This window comes from Pristiophorus japonicus, unplaced genomic scaffold (genome assembly GCF_044704955.1).
Source record: "Pristiophorus japonicus isolate sPriJap1 unplaced genomic scaffold, sPriJap1.hap1 HAP1_SCAFFOLD_141, whole genome shotgun sequence".
Taxonomy (NCBI): Eukaryota; Metazoa; Chordata; class Chondrichthyes; family Pristiophoridae; genus Pristiophorus; species Pristiophorus japonicus.
In genome coordinates, this window is record NW_027251082.1 from 260,738 (window position 1) to 276,874 (window position 16,137).

Sequence of the window (16,137 nt, forward strand, 5' to 3'; positions counted from 1 at the left end):
ACTGACAGACTTCAGTCTGTGAACACAAAGACATTTCTGTTCCTGCACCCCCTCGTAAAGATGTACTCTTATTTTGCAATAAATCTCCTCATTCTTCACCTATAATGCATCAATTCTCCGTTTTAAGAACATAAAAAATAGCAGTAGTCAGCCATTCGGACCCTCGTGTGTCTTCCACCATTCAGGAAGATAATGGCTGATCATGGACCTCCCAGCACAATGCCCAGATCTCTCGATTCGGCAAGAGTCCAAAGATCAACCATCTCAGCCATGAAAACATTCAAAGACTCGGCATTTTCAGCACTCTGGGCAGTGAATTCAAGATCCACAACCCTCCTCATCCGGGCTTATCGCTCAACCCCACCAACCGACCTTCTCCCCATATCCCTCAAACCCCACCTACCCACCTTCTCCCCATATCCCCCAACCCCACCTACCCACCTTCTCCCCATATCCCCCAACCCCACCTACCCACCTTCTCCCCATATCCCCCAATCCCACCTTCTCCCCATATCCCCCAACCCCACCAACCGACCTTCTCCCCATATCCCTCAAACCCCACCTACCCACCTTCTCCCCATATCCCCAAACCCCACCTACCCACCTTCTCCCCATATCCCCCAACCCCACCTACCCACCTTCTCCCCATATCCCCCAACCCCACCTACCCACCTTCTCCCCATATCCCCCAATCCCACCTTCTCCGCATATCCCCCAACCGACCTTCTCCCCATATCCCCCAACCACACCTACCCACCTTCTCCCTATATCCCCCAACCCCACCTACCCACCTTCTCTCCATATCCCCCAACCCCACCTACCCACCTCCTCCCTATATCCCCCAACCCCACCTACCCACCTTCTCCCCATATCCCCCAACCCCACTTTCTCCCCATATCCCCCAACCCACCTTCTCCCCATATCCCCAACCCCACCTACCCACCTTCTCCCTATATCCCCCAAACCCACCTACCCACCTTCTCCCCATATCCCCCAACCCCACCTACCCACCTTCTCCCCATATCCCCCAACCCCACCTTCTCCCCATATCCCCCAACCCACCTTCTCCCCATATCCCCCAACCCACCTTCTCCCCATATCCCCCAACCCCACCTACCCCCCATATCCCCCAACCCCACCTACCCACCTTCTCCCCATATCCCCCAACCCCACCTACCCACCTTCTCCCCATATCCCCCAATCCCACCTTCTCCCCATATCCCCCAACCCACCTTCTCCCCATATTCCCCAACCCCACCTACCCACCTTCTCCCTATATCCCCCAACCCCACCTACCCACCTTCTCCCATTATCCCTGAAACCCTACCCCTTTCCAGGTTCCAGCAATACCACCAACATCTCTAAACAATGAATAGAAAACCAATAAATCTCACGCACTTGTTGCACGTATTTGCAGAGTGTCACTGGATGTGAACGGATGTGACAATCCAGACAGCTGAGTCTCGTACCGACAAGTGTACCTTCCTTCGGTGCTGGATGTTATGTCGCTCAACTGATATGTGGCTGAACGTTGGTTTGTCGAGAGCGCTTTGATTTGGATGGAGGTGGACCCTTTTACTAGTTGAAATCGACCCCCTGTGTAACCGTTCGGTGCAGTGCAGGTGATGCTGAATGTATTTCCTGTCATGTGTACAGGATAATCTGGATTCTGAGCAATCGTGGGTCGAAACAAAGGGTCTGAAATAAGGCGACATAGTAATTAAAATAACATAAGAAATAGGAGCAGGAGTAGAGAATTTGGCCCCTCGAGCCTGCTCTTCCATTCAGTGAGATCATGGCTGATCTGATCTTGGCTCAACACCATTTCCCCACCCGCTTCCCATAACCCTTGACTCACTTATCATTCAAAAATCGATCTATCTCCGCCTTGAATATATTCAATGCCTCAGCCACCACAGCTCTCTGGGGTCCAGAATTACAAAGATTCATCTCCCCACTTCCCTGATCTCCTCAATATCTAAAAATGTTACAATATCTGTTTCAATATACGTAGCGACTGATGTCCACAACCCCGGGGAATGGGAATTCAAAAATCACCAGCAGTGAAGACATTTCTCCTCATCTTAGTCTGAAATGGTCTTATCCTGAGACTGTCACCACTGGTTCTAGTCTGCCAGCCAGGGGCAAACATCCTCCTTGCTTCTTACCTATCAAGTCGTGTTTCAAGGAGATCACCTCTCATTCTTCTAAACTCGAGAGAATGTAGGTCCAGTCTACTCAATCCCTCCTCATAGGACAATCCCCCCAGTCCACGAATCAATGTCGCACTCCCTCAATAGCAAATATATCCTTCCTTCAGTGAGGAGACCAAAACTGAATGCAATGCTCCAGGTGCTGTCTCAATAGGGCCCAATATAACTGCAGTAAACGTCTTTACTCTGATACTCAAATCCTCGTGTGATAAAGACCAACATACCATTTGTTCTCATTAGTGATTGGTGTAGCTGCATGTTACCTTATGGGTTGCAGATTACACCTGCATCTTCCAGGTGACCACAGTCGGTCATCCCCCATCCTCTGAACGAACAGGACCTCAGTGAAGACTCTGTTCCCACGCACCTCACATCATCCATCCAAATTTTACCAATCCCTGCACCAAAATGAGCGCTGCTTCTCACTGTGAGGGCAGACCCACAGCGCAGCTCATTGCAGACAACTCTGGCATCCAACATGTCCCAATGGTCATCGCACACGGTGCCCCATTGTCGATTGTAATTAATCTCCACTCTTCCAGAGCAAAGGTCGACTGAATTCACCAGTCTCACTTGGAGGAAACGATACAGAAGGTTACATAGGATATGTGGCACAGAAACAGGCCATGCTGGCAATCCTCAGTTGCTCAGCCGGCCAAGTGCCCTAAAAGAGGTGTGAAATGCCTCCATTAGTGCTCTGCCCCACACTCAGGGCACAGTAGGTGAATTTTGCAACTGCTATCGCAAACTATTTTCTGGCACAAAATTTCACGTCCCGTCCAGCACTTACCGCCCCAACTGGGACACCACCGAATTTCCCGCCCCCTGTCTTTCCATCCTACCCCTGCCACAGTACAACACTTGAAAATCTTGGCATTGAACTTGCTTCTGTCCCTTTCACACCATTCTGGCTGGTCTAACAGGAGGTGATCCAAAACTCGGCTGCCCCGTGTCCCAACTCGCACCAAGTCCTATTCACCCAGCGCCCCTGTGCTCCCTGACCTACTTTGACTCACGGGTAAGCAATGCCTCGATTTTAAATTCTCATCCTGGTTTACAAATTCCTCCATGGCCGCTCATCCCTCGATCTCTCCATTCTCCTCCAGGCCCATAACCCCACCCCCCTCCCTCCCTCCCACACTCCGCCACCTCTCGCGATCGGAGGAGCCAGCAGGAGCGGGAGAATCGAGGCCTATAAAATGCCAGCAGCAGATTGGGAGGAGCAGCAGTCGGAGGAGTTAGCTGGTGCAGGGACTAAAAATTAAAATCAAAATCGAAGTGTGACGTCACAGCCAAGTGGGTAAGTGATTGGTGAGCAGTATTTCTTTTTCTTTTTCTTATCAGTTGGAAACTTTTGGCATTGTTGACAAATTAAGTTAATCTAAGGGTTAAGTCATGGCAGGAGAGCCCAGACCCATATCATGCTCCTCCTGTGCTATATGGGAAGTCATGGAGACTTCAGTGTCCCTGATTATTATGTGTGCGGGAAGTGTGCCCAGCTGCAGCTCCTGTCAGACCACATTGCTGCACTGGATCTGCGCATGGACTCACTCTGGAGCAGCCGCGATGCTGAGGATATCATGAATAACACGTTTAGTGAGTTGGTCACACCACTGGTAAAATTTACACAGGCAGATAGGGAATAGGTGACCATCAGGAAGAGCAGGGGAAGGAAGGAAGTGCAGTGGTCGCCTGCGATCATCTCCCTCCAAAACAGGTACACCAGGGGAAGGCAGCAGCAGCCAAGATCATGGCACCGTGGCTGGCTCTGCTGCACAGGAGGGCAGGAGAAAGAGTGGGAGAGCGATAGTGATAGGGGATTCTATTGTAAGGGGAACAGATAGGCGTTTCTACGGTCACAACCGAGACTCCAGGATGGTATGTTGCCTCGCTGGAGCAAGGGTCAAGGATGTCTCGGAGTGGCTGGAGGGCATTCTGGAGGGGGAGGATGAACAGCCAGTTGTCTTGGTGCATATAAGTACCAACGATATAGGTAAAAAATGGGATGAGGTCCTACAAGCTGAATTTAGGGAGCTAGGAGTTAAATTAAAAAGTAGGACCTCAAAAGTAGTAATCCCAGGATTGCTACCAGTGTCATGTGCTAGTCAGAGTAGGAATCGCAGGATAGCTCAGATGAATATGTGGCTAGAGCAGTGGTGCAGCAGGGAGGGATTCAAATTCCTGGGGCATTGGAACCGGTTCTGGGGGAGGTGGAACCAGTACAAACCGGACGGTCTGCACCTGGGCAGGACCAGAATCAATGTCCTAGGGGGAGTGTTTGCCAGTGCTGTTGGGGAGGAGTTAAACTAATACAGCAGGGGGATGGGAACCTATGTCGGGAGAAAGAGGGAAATAGAATGGGGGCAGAAGCAAAAGATAGAAAGGTGATAAGTAAAAGTGGAGGGCAGAGGAATCAAAAGGCAAAAATCAAAAAGGGCCAGAGTACAACGTCATTCTAAAAGGATGAAGAGTGTGAAAAAAAACCTGAAGGCTCTGAGTCTCAATGCAAGGAGCAGTCATAATAAGGTGGATGAATTAACTGCGCAGATAGCTGTTAATGGATATAATGTTATTGGGATTAAGGAGACATGGATCCAGGATGACCAAGGAGATTAACACAATAGTAAGGAAGGACATTAGCTTGGATGAGGTGGATTCTGTATGGGTGGAGCTGTGGAATACCAAAGGGCAGAAAACATTAGTGGTAGTTGTGTACAGACCACCAAACAGCAGTAGTGAGGTTGGGGACAGCATCAAACAGGAAATTAGGGATGTGTGCAATAAAGGTACAGCAGTTATCATGGGTGACGTTAATCAACAATAAGATTGGGCTAAATAAACAGGTAGCAATACAGTGGAGGAGGATTTCCTGGTGTGTATAAGGGATGGTTTGGTAGACCAATAAGTCGAGGAACCAACTAGAGAGCTGGCCATCCTAGACTGGGTGTTGTGTAATGAAAAGGGACTAATTAGCAATCTTGTTGTGCGAGGCCCCTTGGGAAAGAGTGACCATAATATGGTAGAATTCTTCTTTAAGATGGTGAGTGACACAGTTAATTCAGAAACTAGAGTCCTGAACTTAAAGAAAAGTAACTTCGACGGTATGAGACATGAATTGGCTAGGATACACTGGCGAATGATATTTAAAGGGCACACTGTGGATAGACAATGGTAAACATTTAAATATCACATGGGATGAACTTCAACAATTGTACATCCATGTCTGGCACAAAAATAAAACAGGGAAGGTGGCTCAACTGTGGTTTACAAGGGAAATTAAGAATAGTGTTAAATCCAAGGAAAAGGCATATAAAGTGGCCAAAAAAGCAACAAACCTGAGGACTGGGAGAAATTTAGAATTCAGCTGAGGAGGAAAAAGGGTTTAATTAGGAGGGGGAAAATAGAATATGAGAAAATAAGCTTGCATGAACGTAGAAACTGACTGCAAAAGCTTCTTCATATATGTGAAGAGAAAAAGATGAGTGAAGACAAACATAGGTCCCTTTCAGTCAGAATCAGGCAAATTTATAATGAGAAACAAGGAAATGGCAGAACAAATACTTTGGTTCTGTCTTCAAGAAGGAAGACACAAATAACCTTCCGGAAATATTAGGGGACCGAGGGTCTAGTAAGAAGGAGAAACTGAGGGAACTGAGGGAAATCCTTATTTGCCAGGAAATAGTCCCAGGGGAATTGATGGGATTGAATGTCAATAAATCCCCAGAGCCTGATAGTTTGTATCCCAGAGTACTTACGGAAGTGGCACTAGAAATAGTAGATGTATTGGTGATCATTTTCCAAGATTCCATGGACTCTGGATTAGTTCCTATGGACTGGAGGGTAGCTAATGTAACACCACTTTGTAAAAAGGAGGGAGAGAGAAAACGGGTAATTATAGACCGGTTTGCCTGACATCAGTTGTGGGGAAAATGTTGGAATCAATTATTAAAGATGAATAGCAGCGCATTTGAAAAGCAGTGAAAGGATCGGTCCAAGTCAGCATGGATTTATGAAAGGGAAATTATGCTTCACCAATCTTCTAGATTTTGAGAGGTTGTAACTAGTAGAGTGGACAAGGGAGAACCAGTGGATGTGGTGTATTTGGACTTTCCAAAGGCTTTTGTCAAGGTCCCACACAAGAGATTGGTGTGCAAAATGAAGGCACATGGTATTGGGGGTAATGTATTGATGTGGATAGAGAACTGGTTGGCAGACAGGAAGCAGAGAGTCGGGATAAACGGGTCCTTTTCAAAACGGCAGGCAGTGACTAGTGGGGTACCGCAATATTCAGTGCTGGGCCTCCAGCTATTTACAATATATATTCATGATTTAGATGAAGGAATGGAGTGTAATATCCCCAGGTTTGCAGGTGACACTAAACTGGGTGGCAGTGTGAGCTGTGAGGAGGATGCTAAAAGGCTGCAGGGTGACTTGGACAGGTGAGGTGAGTGGGCAAATGCATGGCAGCAGTATAATGTAGATAAATATGAGATTATCCACTTTGGTGGCAAAAACAGGAAGGTAGATTATTAACTGAATGGTGACAGATTAGGAAAAGGGGAGGAGCAGCGAGACCTGGGTGTCATGGTACATCAGTCATTGAAGGTTGGCATGCAGGTACAGCAGGCGGTGAAGGCGGCAAATGGCATGTTGGCCTTCATAGCGAGAGGATTTGAGTATAGGAGCAGGGAGGTCTTACTGCAGTTCTACAGGGTCTTGGTGAGGCCACACCTGGAATATTGTGTTCAGTTTTGGTCTCCTAATCTGAGGAAGGATGTTCTTGCTATTGAGGGAGGGCAGCGAAGGTTCACCAGACTGATTCCCGGGATGGCAGGACTGACATATGAAGAAAGACTGGATCGACTAGGCTTATACTCACTGGAATTTAGATGAATGAGAGGGGATCTCATAGAAACGTATAAAATTCTGACGGGACTCGACAGGTTAGATGCAGCAAGAATGTTCCCGATGTTGGGGAAGTCCAGAACCAGGGCTCACAGTCTTAGGATAAAGGTAAGTCATCTAGGACCGAGATAAGGAGAAACTTCTTCACCCAGAGAATGGTTAACCTGTGGAATTCTCTACCACAGAAAGATGTTGAGGCCAGTTCACTAAATATATTCAAGAGGGAGTTAGATGTGGCCCTTACGGCTAAAGGGATCAAGGGGTATGGAGAGAAAGCAGGAAAGGGATACTGAGGGAATGATCAGCCATGATCTTATTGAATGGTGGTGCATGCTCGAAGGGCCGAATAGCCTACTCCTGCACCTATTTTCTATGTTTCTATGTCTGCGCTCCTCTAATTTTTCCCTACTGAGCATCCCTGATTATATGCTCAACCGTTGGAGGCCAATTGCCTGGGCCCCAAACTCTGGAGCACCTTGCCTAAACCTCTCCTCCTCTCTGCCATCTTTTCTGCTTGAAGACGCTCGTTAAAACATATATCTTAGATCAAGCTTTTGTTAGTCTGCCCCAATTTCTTTTTATGACGATACATAGAATCAGAGAAATTTACAGCACGGAAGGCGGCCATTTTGGCCCATTGTGTCTGTGCCGGCCGACCAAGAGCTACCCAACGTAATCCCACTTTCCAGCTCTGGATCCGTAGCCCTGTAAGTCACAACATTTTAAGTGCACATGGAAGTATTTTTATATGTCGTGTGGGTTAGTGCATCTACCACCCTTTCAGGCAGCGAGTTCCAAACCGCCACCACTCTCTTGCTTAAGAAATTTGCCTCATATTTCCTATAAACCTCCCCCGAATTACTTTAAATATATACCCCCTGGTTCTTGACCCCTCTGCCAAGGATAACCTGTCCTTCCTATCCACTCTATCCAGGTCCCTCATCATTTTATGCAGCTCAATCAGGTCTTTCCTGAGCCTCCTCTGTTCCAACTAAAACAGATGCAGCATCTCCAAATTTCCGTCATAGCCAAAATGTTCCCATCCAGGCAACATTCTTGTAAATCTCCTCTGCATTCTTTCCAGTGCAACCACAGATTTCCTGTAATGTGGTGACTAGACGTGCACGCAGTACTCCAGCTGTGGCCCAACCAGTGTTTTATACAGGTGAAGCATAACGTCCTTGCTCTTGTATTCTATGCCTCGACTAACAAAGGCAAATTTTACATATGCCTTCTTAACCACCTTATCTACCTGGCCAGCTACCTTCAGGGATCTGTGGACCTGCACTCCCAGGTCCCTCTGTTCCTCGACACTTCTCAGTGTCCTACCATTTAATGTGTATTCCCTTTCCTTGTTGGCCCTCCCCAGATGCATTACCTCACACTTCTCCAGATTGAATTCCATTTGCCACTGTTCTGCCCACCTGACCAGTTCATCGATATCTTCCTGCAGTCCACAGCTTTCTTCTTCATTATCAACCACACAGCCTATCTTAGTTTCATCTGCAAACCTCTTATTCATACCCTCAACTTTTAAGTCCAAGTTATTGATGTAAACCATGAAAAGCAAGGGACCCAGTACTGAGCCCTGCGGAACCCCACTGGATACATCCTTCAAGTCACAAAAACACCCATCAACCATTACACTTTGCTTCCTGCCTTCGAGCCAATTTTGGATCCAACTTGCCACTTTGCCCTGGATCCCATGGGCTATCACTTTAATGACCAGTCTGCCATGTGGGACCTTATGAAAAGCTTTGCTAAAATCCATATACACTGCATCATACACTCTGCCCTCATTGACCCTCCTGGTTACCTCTTCGATAAACTCAATCAAGTTAGTCAGACACGACCTTCCCTTGACAAATCCATGCTGACTGTCCTTGATTAATCCTTGTCTTTCTGAATGAAGATTTATCCTGTCTCTCAGATGTTTTACAATAATTTTCCCACAGCCGAGGTTAGGCTGCCTAGCCTGTAATTCAGTCTATCCCTTTCTCCCTTTTTAAACAACGTACAATGTTAGCAGTCCTCCAGTTCCACACCTGTAGCAAGAGAGGATTGGAAATATTAAGGAACAGTAGGCACCTGACCATTGGGGAACAGCACTGCAAACTACCCCTGGTCTGCAAACCTTCCCTCCACCCCTACCCTCTGCTCCCTGTCACAGAGTGAATTCCCTCTCCACATAACCACCTTCCATCTCCTTCCAGACATTTCACAACAGTTTTCGGAAGTGTAAGTTTAGAATCATGGAAAATTATAGGAGTTCATTCCATGCCGGCCGACAACGAGTCATGCAACCTAATCCCATATAATAGCTCTTGGTCCAAAATCCTGTAGGTTACGGCATTTCAAGTGGACATCCGAGTAACCTTTAAATGTGGAAGCTTGTCTGCATCCCTCACCTTTTCAGGTAGTGAGTACCTTCTGGGTGAAAAAATGTTTCCTCAAATTCCCCTCAGCCTTCTACCAATTAGTTTAAATCTATGCCCCCGGTTATTGACTCCTCTGCTAAGTGAAATAGGCCCATCCTATCCATTCTATGTGGGCCACTCATAATTTTCCACACCTCAATAAGGTCTCCCCTCAGTCTCCGCTGTTCCAAAGAAAACAAACTCAGCCTATCCAATAGTTCCTCATAACTAAAATTCTGCAATCCATGCAACATTGTGGTAAATCTCCTCTGTATTAGAGTGGGTGCAATCATATCTTTCCTGCAATAGGTCACCAGAACAGCATGCAGTATCCAGCTGTACCCTAACTAGTGTTTTGTACAGTTCCAGCATAATCTCCCTGTTCTTGTATACAATGCCAGGGTTAATGAAGGAAATATTTCCGTGTCCTATTGTGCATTCTGTATCACAGGACTGCAGTGTGTCTCACTCACCTGAGAGAATTATTTCAGTGGGACGACTTGTGGAGGAATTGATCCAACGACCGGACACCTGTGTCTGGTAGAAACATGTGTAGCTCCCCTGACTGCTGGTGGTGACATTGCTAATGGGATAGGTGAGGGATGGTTGGTTTCTGGTGCTGTCTATGACGGGGCTCGAGTCTTTGAGCAACTGAAACCGACCGACTGAGACACGGTGTGGAACGGTGCACTGAATGGTGACTGATTCCCCTGACACATACACTGGGTAGTGTGGGCTCCTGGAGATCGTGGGCTGAGGCGGGGGATCTGAAACGATTAAATCCAAAATGTCAGCTCCAAATGTCCAAGAATTCTACACAATGTGAAAATGGGACAATTCCTGGTAACCTAAACCATCTATTTCCATCTCCAGAACATCGCCCGTCTCTGCCCCTTGCCTCATCCCATCCGTTGCTGAAACCCTCTTCCGTGCATGTTTTATTTCCAGGCTCAACCATATCCACGCACTCCTGGCTGGCCTCCGACATTCTACTGGATGTAAAATTGAGGTCATCCAGAACTCGGCTGCCCAGTGTCCTAACTCACATCATGTCCTGATTACCCATCGCCCCCTGTGCGCGCTGACCTACATTGGCTCCTGGTTAAGCAACGCCTTGATTTCAATACCATTATCCTTGTTTTCCGATCCCTCCATGGCCTCGCCCTGATCTCTGTACTCTCCTCCATCCCCACGGCCCCCGAGATAATCCGGTCGTTGTGAGCATCCCTGATTATAATCACTCAACCATTGGTGACCGTTCCATCGGCTGCCTGGGTCCCATGCTCTCAAACTCTCTTTGTAAACATCTCCACCTCTTTATCTGTCTTTCTTCCTTCAAGACGCTCCTTAGAACCTACTTCTCTGACCCAGCTTTTTTTCCACTTGTCCTAATTTTTTTTTTCGTGGATCGGTATCAAATGTATTTGATTTTGTCTTATAGCACTCCGGTGAAGGGCCTTGTGATGTTGCAACGTAACTGTGCATTCCTGAGATCCCAGTCTACTCCACTGTGCAACTGTGTGCATGCACTGTTTCCAACAGCAACCCCAGAATGATGTGCTGAGAAAGACTCGAAATCCTGTTGTACTGGATTCTGTACCTCATTTAAAATGTTTTAGAAACAGAAGTAGGAGAAGTCCCCTCGAGCCTGGTCCGTCATTTATCTGGGAGAAGAACCAAAGACGATACAAGGGCAAACGTGTTTACGCAGTGAGTGAATAGGATCTGAAATGCACTGCCTGAAAGGACGGTGGCAGGAGACTCAATCATGGCTTTCATCAGGGAATTGGATAATTACCTGAAGGGAAATAAAATTGAAGGACTATAGTTAAAGTGCAGGGGTATGCGACAAGCTGAGGTGATCTAGCAGAGAGCCAGCGCCGGCTCGATGGTCCCAATGGCCTCCTTCTCTCCTGCAACCATTCTATGATTCTATGAAGCTGTCCTTGTAACTGAATTACTTTAGCCCCTCCTTATTATCCTACCTAAGGAGCAGAGCCATGAATTGGTCGTGAAGTTTCAGCTGGGTCTAACCAGTGATGTCGAAAGATTCAGTATGAATTCCTTGCTTTTGTACTCTGCAAAATATCTCGTTTTCTAAAGCCAGCGAATCTTGTTTATTTATCATTAATATTACCGTCCCTTGACAGACTTCAGTATTTGAACCCCAAGATCTTTCAGTTCCTGCACCCCCGTGTAAATATGTGCCATTAGTTTCTATTAAATCTCCTCATTCTCCTTCCCAAAATGCATCAATTCACCCTTTTAAGATCCTATTTCTTATGGGTAGGTATAGGCCATGCGGCCCCTCGAGCCCACTCCATCATTCAAGAAGATCATGGCTGACCATGGACCTTATCGCCATCTCCCAGCACAATGTCCAGATCTCTCGATTCGGTTAGCGTCCAAAGATCAACCATCTCAGCCATGAAAACATTCAAAGACTCAGCATTTTCAGCACTCTGGGCAGAGAATTCAAGATCCACAACACTCTGAATAAATTCCTCCTCATCTCAGTCTTATCATTCAACCCCACCTACCCACCTTCTCCCCATATCCCCCAACCCCACCGACCCACCTTCTCCCCATAACCCCCAACCCTACCCACCTTCTCCCCATATCCCCCAACCCCACCTACTCCCCATATCCCCAACCCCACCTACCCACCTTCTCCCCATATCCCCCAACCCCACCTACCCACCTTCTCCCCGTATCCCCCAACCCCACCTACCCACCTTCTCCCCGTATCCCCCAACCCCACCTACACACCTTCTCCCCATATCCCCCAACCCCACCGACCCACCTTCTCCCCATATCCCCCAACCCCACCTACCCACCTTCTCCCCATATCCCCCAACCCCACCTACCCACCTTCTCCCCATATCCCCCAACCCCACCTACCCACCTTCTCCCCATATCCCCCAACCCCACCTTCTCCCCATATCCCCCAACCCCACCTACCCACCTTCTCCCCATATCTCCCAACGCCACCTACCCACCTCCTCCCCATATCCCCCAACCCCACCTACCCACCTTCTCCCCATATCCCCAACCCCACCTACCCACCTTCTCCCCATATCCTCAACCCCACCTACCCACCTTCTCCCCATATGCCCCAACCCCACCTACCCACCTTCTCCCCATATCCCCCAACCCCACCTACCCACCTTCTCCCCATATCCCCCAACCCCACCTACCCACCTTCTCCCCATATCCTCAACCCCACCTACCCACCTTCTCCCCATATGCCCCAACCCTACCCACCCACCTTCTCCCCATATTTCCCAACCCCACCTACCCACCTTCTCCCCATATCCTCAAACCCCACCTACCCACCTTCTCCCCATATCCTCAACCCCACCTACCCACCTTCTCCCTATATCCCCCAACCCCACCTACCCACCTTCTCCCCGTATCCCCCAACCCCACCTACCCACCTTCTCCCTATATCCCCCAACCCTACCCACCTTCTCCCCATATTCCCCAACCCCACCTACCCACCTTCTCCCCATATCCCCACCTACCCACCTTCTCCCCATATCCCCAACCCACCTACCCACCTTCTCCCCATATCCCCAACCCCTCCCCATATCCCCCAACCCCACCTACCCACCTTCTCCCCATATCCCCCATCCCCACCTACCCACCTTCTCCCCATATCCCCAACCCACCTACCCACCTTCTCCCCATATCCCCCAACCCCACCAACCACCTTCTCCCCATATCCCCCAACCCCACCTACCCACCTTCTCCCCATATCCCCCAACCCCACCTACCCACCTTCTCCCTATATCCCCAACCCCACCTACCCACCTTCTCCCCATATCCCCCAACCCCACCTACCCATCTTCTCCCCATGTCCCTCAACACCTCGCACCCATCTCCTCCCTATATCCCTAAACCCTGGCCTTTTTCCAAGATCCAGCAATACTAGCAACAATACAGCAATGAATAGAAACCCAGTAACTCTCACGCACTTGTTACACGTATCGGCAGCATGTCACTGGATGTGAACAGACGTGACAATCCAGACAGTTGAATCTTGTACCGACAAGTGTACCTTCCTTCGGTGCTGGATGTTATGTCTCTCATCAGATAAGTGACTGAATGCTGGTTTGTTGAGAGCGTATTGGCTTTTATGGAGGTGGAACCTTTTGCTAGTTCAATTTGACCCCCTGTGTAACCGTTCGGTGCTGTGCAGGTGATGCGGAATGTATTTCCGTCACGTGTACAGGATAATCTGGATTCTGAGTCGATTGTGGGTCGAAACAAAGTGTCTGAAATGAGACGACATAGTAATGATACTCTAGTCTAGAAGAACACAAGAAATAGGAGCAGGAGTCGGCCATTTGACCCCTCGAGCCTGCTCCGCCATTCAATAGGATTGTGGCTGATCTGATCTCGGCCTCAATCCACTTCCCCGCCCACTCCCCATATCCCTCAATTACCCTAGAGTTCAATAATCTCGCTATCTCAGCCTTGAATATATAACATTTTCCCAGCCTCCACAGCTGTTTCAATAAGATCACCTCTTTCTTCGAAATTCCAATGAATACAGGCCCAACCTTCTCAACCTTTTCTCATAAGATAACCCATTCATCTCAAAACCTAGTGAACCTTCTCTGAACCTCCTCCAATGCAAGTATATCCCCCTTAAATAGTGGACCAATATGGTACGCAGTACTCTAGGTGTGGGTGCCACCAATGCCCTGTACAGTTGTAGCAGGACTGCCCTACTTTTATACTCTATCCCCCTAACAATAAAGGAAACAGACCACTTGCAGTGTTTCATGTATAGGGAACCCCAGATCCCTCTGTGCTCAGCATTCTGTAGTCACTCTCCATTTTAATAATATTTTGATTTTCTATTTTTTCTATAGACATAGAAACATAGACACATCGAAAATAGGTGCAGGAGTAGGTCATTCGGCCCTTCGAGCCTGCACCACCATTCAATAAGATCATGGCTGATCATGTAACTTTAGTACCCCATTCCTGCTTTCTTTCCATACCCCTGGATCTCTTTAATCGTAAGGGCCACATCTAACTCCCTTTTGAATATATCTAATGAACTGGCCTCAATAAATTTCTGTGGTAGAGAATTCCACAGGTTCACAATTCTCTGAGTGAAGAAGTTTCTCCTCATCTCGGTCCTAAATGGCTTACCCCTTATCCTTAGACTGTGACCCCTGGTTCTGGACTTCCCCAACATTGGGAACATTTTTCCTGCATCTAACCTGTCCAATCCCGTCAGAATTTTATATGTTTCGATGCGATCCCCTCTCATTCTTCTAAATTCCAGTGTATAAAGGCCCAGTTGATCCAATCTTTCTTCATTTGTCAGTCCTGCCATCCCGGGAATCAGTCTGGTGAACCTTCGCTGCACTCCCTCAATAGCAAGAATGTCCTTCCTCAGATTAGGAGACCAAACTGAACACAATACTCCAGGTGTGGCCTCACCAAGGCCCTGTACAACTGCAGTAAGACCTCCCTGCTCCTATACTCAAATCCACTCGCTATGAAGGCCAACATACCATTTGCCGCCTTCACCTCATCTATAAAAGTGGATATCCTCATATTTTCCCACATTTTACTCCAACAGCGATTTGTTTTCCCACTCACTTACACCATCTCTATTCCTTTGCAGTCTCTGAGCCTTTGACTATCGAAGTCCGCATCGAAGCCTTTGTTACCTCTAGACTCGACTATTCCAATGTAATCCTGGCTGACCTTTTTTCTACACTACGCAAACTAGAGGTGATCCAAAACTCAGCTGCCCATGAACTAATTCACACCAACTCCCACTCACTCATCAATTTTCTGCTCGCTGACATACTTGGGCTCCCAGTGAAGTAATGCCTCGATTTCAAAATTCTAATCCTTCTTTTCAAATCCCTCCATGGCTCTCGCCCATCCTATCACTGTAATCTCCTCCAACCCCACAACCTCTTCCCCCACGCCCCCCCTGCCCCAATAGTAAGAAATGATATTGGCTAAAATGATGAGGGTGTTGAAACAGTTCGGGTGGAGATAAGGAACAATAGGGGGAAAAGTCACTGGTGGGCGTAGTCTATAGTAAGCCCACCAGTCTCCTAACAATAACAACTCTGTTGGTCAGAGTATAACTCAGGAAATGGTGTGTGCTTATTAAAGGGAACGGCAATAATTATGGTTGAATTTAACCTCCATATTGATTGAGGAGAAGTTCATAGAGTGCATACGGGACGGGTTTCTTCAGCAGTATGTAACGGAATCAACCAAGGGGAAGGTTATCTTAGATCTGGTCCTGTGCAATGAGACAGGATTAATAAACAATCTCCTAGTGAAGGATCCCGAGGAGTGAGTCATCATAGCATGACTGAACTTCAAATTCAGATGGAGGGTGAGAAAGATGGATCTCTAACCAGCGTACTAAGCTTAAATAAAGGAGACTATGAAGGTATGAGGGCAGAGTTAGGTAACATGGACTGGGAAAATAGATAAAAGGACTGTTGATGAACAGTGGTGTACTATTAAGGAGATAGTTCACAATTCTCAAGAAAAATATATTCCAGTGAGGAGGAAAGGGTGCAGAGAATAAAATAGCCATCCGTGGCTAACTA